We start from the raw sequence: 5,553 nt of genomic DNA, 5'->3' as shown, positions 1-5,553 counted from the left end.
ATCCACACAGTGGCCATTAGCTAGCATTAGTAATTTATTATTACTAATTAAATACATAAGTAAAAACATATCTTGACTTCATGAATTTATGCTGCATTAATCCCCCCTATAGAAAACACTTTGCACAATAAAAATGCTGAATCATTCTCTCCCAGTAGCTGGTGTGTACAGTACAGATCAGCAATGATGAGCAGTGAAGACTCTACACATTTGATTAAATAAAGTGAAGTAAAAGTAAAGTGGAAAGCAACAGTTGGACAGTTCCATTGTTGTGCACAGGAGGGGGAATTTAAAATATGACCTAGTTTGTTTATAGTAAATGACATTTGGTGTTTTATAATTATTGCAACACATTTTATAAATGCAGTTTTCAGTGTCAAGCAGTCAGATTTACTGTTGTGTTAAAAACAACTAGAACTGGAAATGAATTAGAATAGATTTAATACACATCAGACTCCTCTCTAATGAAATAAAAACATTCTCACTGAATTTCTCCAGATGTAGATGCCCAAAGTCCTCTTCCTGCTGCATGTTTATTCTTGAAGCATTTATCAGTACAGTAACATGAATGCTCTTGTGCGCAGGAAGAAGCTCCTCAGACAGGAAGTGAAGAGCAGTACTTTGGGAAGCCCTGCTGCTGCTGCTGAGCTTCTAGAGCACTTGCAGTCCAGATACTGGATCTCTGCTCACCTGCACTCGACTCAACACTGATGCAGCACCAGGTGGGTCCTCCTTCACTGTCACTCTGAGCTGTTGACAAACGAAAACTTTTAGTTACCTTGGATTGAGCCTGTTTCACACACTACATGGCTCATGTAGTGACAATCATTGTAATATGAAGTCAAAATTATTAGCCCTCCTGTACATTTCTTTTCTTATTCAAATGATTTTTATTAAGAAGGAATTTATCACAGTATTTCCTTTTTTTCTGGGTAAAAAAACACTGGATCAATATTACTAGTTTTCTTAAGCAATATTGTTTTCGATTGTCTACAGACCAAACCACTGTTATACAATGACTTGCCTAATTACCCTAACTTGCCCAGTTAACCTAATTAACCCAGTAAAGCCTTTAATTGGCACTTTAATCAGACATTTTGGTCCATATTGACATGATAGCATCATGAAAGCAGTTGCTGCAGATTTGTCAGCTGCACATCCATGATACGAATCTCCCGTTCCAGCACATCTCAAAGGTGCTCTATTGCATTGAGATCTGGTGACTCTGGAGGCCATTTGAGTACAGTGAACTCATTGTCATGTCTGACATGTTTCCAGTCTGAGATGATTCGCACTTCATGACATGGCATGTTATCCTGCTGAAAGTTGCCATCAGAAGATGGGTACACTGTGGTCATAAAAGGATGGTCATGGTCAGCAACAATATTCAGGCAGGCTGTGGTGTCAACAAGCTGTTTGTCTAAGAATAATGAATAATGCTGCCCTGAAGATCAGCAAGTTTCTCTCACATGACGAGTTTCTTCCTTCAGATATTGATCCTGCTGTTTCTGTCATCCAGCATGTTTCAGTATGAAGTGAGATCCAGAAGTAGATTCAGTTGTTTTGTCATTGCAGATTGCAGATTGTGGAGGAAGCTCCTACGTGAAGCTTGAGCTTGATCCAGAATGGCTGGCCATCCTGAAACGACCTTCGAAAGCCATCCCGCAGTTTCTGGAACCCTCCGCTGGACAACAGACTACACAGCAGAGACAAAATACATTACAATGATCACAGCTGTTCATTTTCTGATAGCTTGCTGATACCATATTCATTTCCATTTCTACGTATTTTAGCATCCTGTTCCTCTGCTTCTTTCAGGTGGGATTTCAGTCCATCTACATCCTGCTGGGCAAAGCGGACAGACTTACAGGGAGGAGTTTATTCAGCCTTCTTTGATGACTAGAATATTTAGAAGAACTGGATTTGTCGGAATTAAAAATGTAAGACATTATAAATGACTTTATCCTCACTTTTGTTCAATTTAAAGTGTACTTGTTAATTAAAACTTTTAATTTCACAATGTTCTTTGACAAAAAAACTCACTTTAAGTTATTCAACATTGTAATATGATGTTACAAAAGCTTTTGATCTCAGATAAATACTGCTATTTGAATATGTTTAACATCAAATAAAAAAGTACTCAAGTGTTAAAAAAAACTGATAATAATAATAATAGTAATAATAATAATAATAATAATAATAATAATAGGACTGTTTTTGCTGTGTTTTGGAGTAAATGCAGGTTTGGTGAGCCTGTTTATTTTTTCAACACATTTCTAAACATAATAGTTTGTTCTGTAGACTACCGAAAAAAATAGCTTAAAGGGGCTAATAATTTTGACCTTAAAATAATTTATAAAAATTTAAAACTGCTTTTATTCTAGCCAAAATAAAACAAATAAGACTTTCTCCAAAAGAAAAAATATTATCAGACATACTGTGAAAATTGCCTTGCTCTGTTAAACATCATTTGGCAAATATTTAAAAAAAGAAAAAAAATCAGTTTTTAGACATGGTCCTGTCTCTAGAGGTGTTAAGATGTCAATTTACCGACCTTGATTTTCAGTCAGCATTATTGTTTATGACAGTTGCCATTTTCTCAAAAAATGCTCTAAAAGACATTATTTTTATTTGAAATTTTGAAGAAATGTTATCAGACCTTTTTGGAATAACATGCTTAATAAATTCAGACAAACTGACTCATTGGTCTCTTATTTCTTCTTTCTTATTGGTCAACTGTATTTAATTGGGATGGTTATAAATAAAGTCTATTCATTGTTATCAGCATCATTAAAGATAACATCAAACCAAAATATTAAATAACTCATGAAAGAGTTGTGATTCCTTAATCAAATGACAAATGTATGCCTAGGTCACAAAAATAAATTTCCACATATAAAAATAAAAGACAGAATTAAAAAATTGTGAATATTTTACTGCCATTCTTCATGTATGGGCGGCCGCCACCAAATGAATCTTTTTGGCTGGAGACTTCTTTTACTTAGATAGAGTTTTAGAGGTTATAAACAGCTTGTTATGCTGCTTGATGTTCTGATGTTTTCTTATTAGGCTGGCTTGTCAAAGCCAACCTACTGTTATCCTATTTAAACTTATTATTATTAGGCTGGCTTGAGAAACAAGCCAGACTACTGAAATCCTATTTAAACTTATTATTTTTAGGCTGGCTTGTCAAAGCCAGACTACTGATATTCTATATAAACTTATTAGGCTGGCTTGTGTAGCAAGCCAGACTACTGTTATCCTATTAAACTTATTATTAGGCTGGCTTGTCAAAGCCAGACTACTGTTATCCTTTCTAAACTTATTAGGCTGGCTTGTCAAAGCCAGACTACTGTTATCCTTTCTAAACTTATTATTATTATTCTTCTTCTGACTCTAAAAATCAAAATCTATCTCCTCCTTGAACTTTCGAACTATTACCAACAAACTCACACCAGACCTCCAAACTATTCTGACTCGGTATGCTATATCTCCTCAGACTGATTGGACTTTCGGTTTTCCGAAAAACGTCCCGGGACTGTCGGAAAAATCCCATAGACTTAACATTGGACCAAACTTTGTGACCTCGTAACTCTGCGTCAGACTGTCGCACAGAACTCTAACTGGGCTCATTTAACTCAGACTATCAAACTGCCAATGACTGATCACCTTTAAACTTTCTAGCCACGCCCTAGCAACCACTTTTGGACCCTAGAAACTGTCCCATAGACTTCCATTCAAAAGACTCTCATTGACTTAACATGGGATCAAACTTTGTGAGCTCATAACTCTGGATCAGACTGTCCTACAGACTAATGGCTGAGCTCATTTAACTACGACTACCAAACTGCCAATAACTGATGAGCTTTTAACTTTCTAGCCACACCCCTAACTACCACATACTGCACCCTAGCAACTGTCCCGTAGACTTCCATTACAAAAGACTCTCATTGACTTTACATGGGATCAAACTTTGTGAGCTCATAACTCTGCATCAGACTGTCATAGAGACTAATGGCTGAGCTCATTTAACTCAGACTACCAAACTGCCAATAACTGATGAGCTTTTAACTTTCTAGCCACACCCCTAACTACCACATACTGCACCCTAGCAACTGTCCCGTAGACTTCCATTACAAAAGACTCTCATTGACTTTACATGGGATCAAACTTTGTGAGCTCATAACTCTGCATCAGACTGTCATACAGACTAATGGCTGAGCTCATTTAACTCAGACTACCAAACTGCCAATAACTGATGAGCTTTTAACTTTCTAGCCACACCCCTAACTACCACATACTGCACCCTAGCAACTGTCCCGTAGACTTCCATTACAAAAGACTCTCATTGACTTTACATGGGATCAAACTTTGTGAGCTCATAACTCTGCATCAGACTGTCATAGAGACTAATGGCTAAGCTCATTTAACTCAGTCTAGCCAGCAGCCAATCACTGATGGCCTTTTAACTTTCTAGCCACACCTCTAACTACCACATACTGCACCCTAGCAACTGTCCTATAGACTGTAATTAGGTGTGCTATCGAATGCTTATAATTCTAACATGCTAATGACATGCCAATCATGCTAGCAACATGCTACTCATATGCTAATCATGCTAATGACATGCTAACTCATACTGGAAACATGCTAATGACATGCTAATTTGTACAAGAATCATGCTAGTAACATGCTAATTCATACTAGACTCATGTTAATAACTGGCCTACATGCATATCTTTGCTTAGCAGTGTCCTATTGACTTGGGGGATGGCTCATCTGACTCAGACAACCAATGAGCATCTCAATATGATAATGAAGCTCACAAGCCACGCCCCCAAATTGATTCCATAGACTTCCATTAAAATAGGCCAAGTTGCATATCTTTGCATAGCAGTGTCATACAGACATGGGGGTTGGTTCATTTTACTTAGACAGCCAACCACATTCAAGTGCACTCTGTAACCTCGCCCATAGCAACAAAACAGAGTACCCTAGCAACCATTCATCAACAGCTATATCTCAGCATCAGAACATCGTAGAGACTTGGAGATTGGCTCGTTTGACTCATGCTAGCAAACGGAACTTCCTAAATGCTACACATGCTAGCAGTGATTAGCTACATGCTAATATTGACTAGCCAAGTACTGTAACTTGCTAGAAATGCTTACTAAGTATAAATGTTTTATCAAGCATGTATGTGAGGCTTGCCTAGTAACCAACCAGGGTACCCTAGCAACTGCCTAGCAACCACCCAAATTACCCTAGCAACCGCCTAGCAACCACCTAGCAACGGCCTAGTAATGCCTTAGTAAGGGCCTAGCGACCACTCAGGACACCCTAGCAACCGCCTAGCAACGCCTTAGCAACCACTCAGAATACCTTAGCAACCACCTAGCAACACCTTAGCAACCACCTAGCAACCACTTGGGACACCTTAGCAACCGCCTAGCAACACCTTAGCAACCACCTAGCAACCACTCATAACACCCTAGCAACTGCCTAGCAACGCCTTAGCAACCACATAGCAACCACTCAGGACACCCTAGCAAC

At 38.2% G+C, this 5,553-nt stretch overlaps 1 long non-coding RNA gene across 1 annotated transcript in view; it reads left to right on the top strand.

The window, feature by feature from the left end:
- LOC147836049 (uncharacterized) overlaps positions 1-1,733 on the top strand; it is a 4,937-nt gene extending 3,204 nt beyond the window's left edge. Inside the window, exons 2-3 of the long non-coding RNA XR_015495959.1 lie at positions 585-722; positions 1,576-1,733. This is a non-coding gene — a long non-coding RNA (uncharacterized LOC147836049). The remainder of the gene's footprint in view (positions 1-584; positions 723-1,575) is intronic.
- Positions 1,734-5,553: the final 3,820 nt, after the last annotated feature.

This window comes from Danio rerio, chromosome 7 (genome assembly GCF_052040795.2).
Source record: "Danio rerio strain M-AB ecotype USA chromosome 7, GRCz13ab, whole genome shotgun sequence".
NCBI classification, from domain to species: domain Eukaryota; kingdom Metazoa; phylum Chordata; class Actinopteri; order Cypriniformes; family Danionidae; genus Danio; species Danio rerio.
Note: the sequence above shows the minus strand (reverse complement) of the source record. Positions and strands in the feature narration are given on the sequence as shown.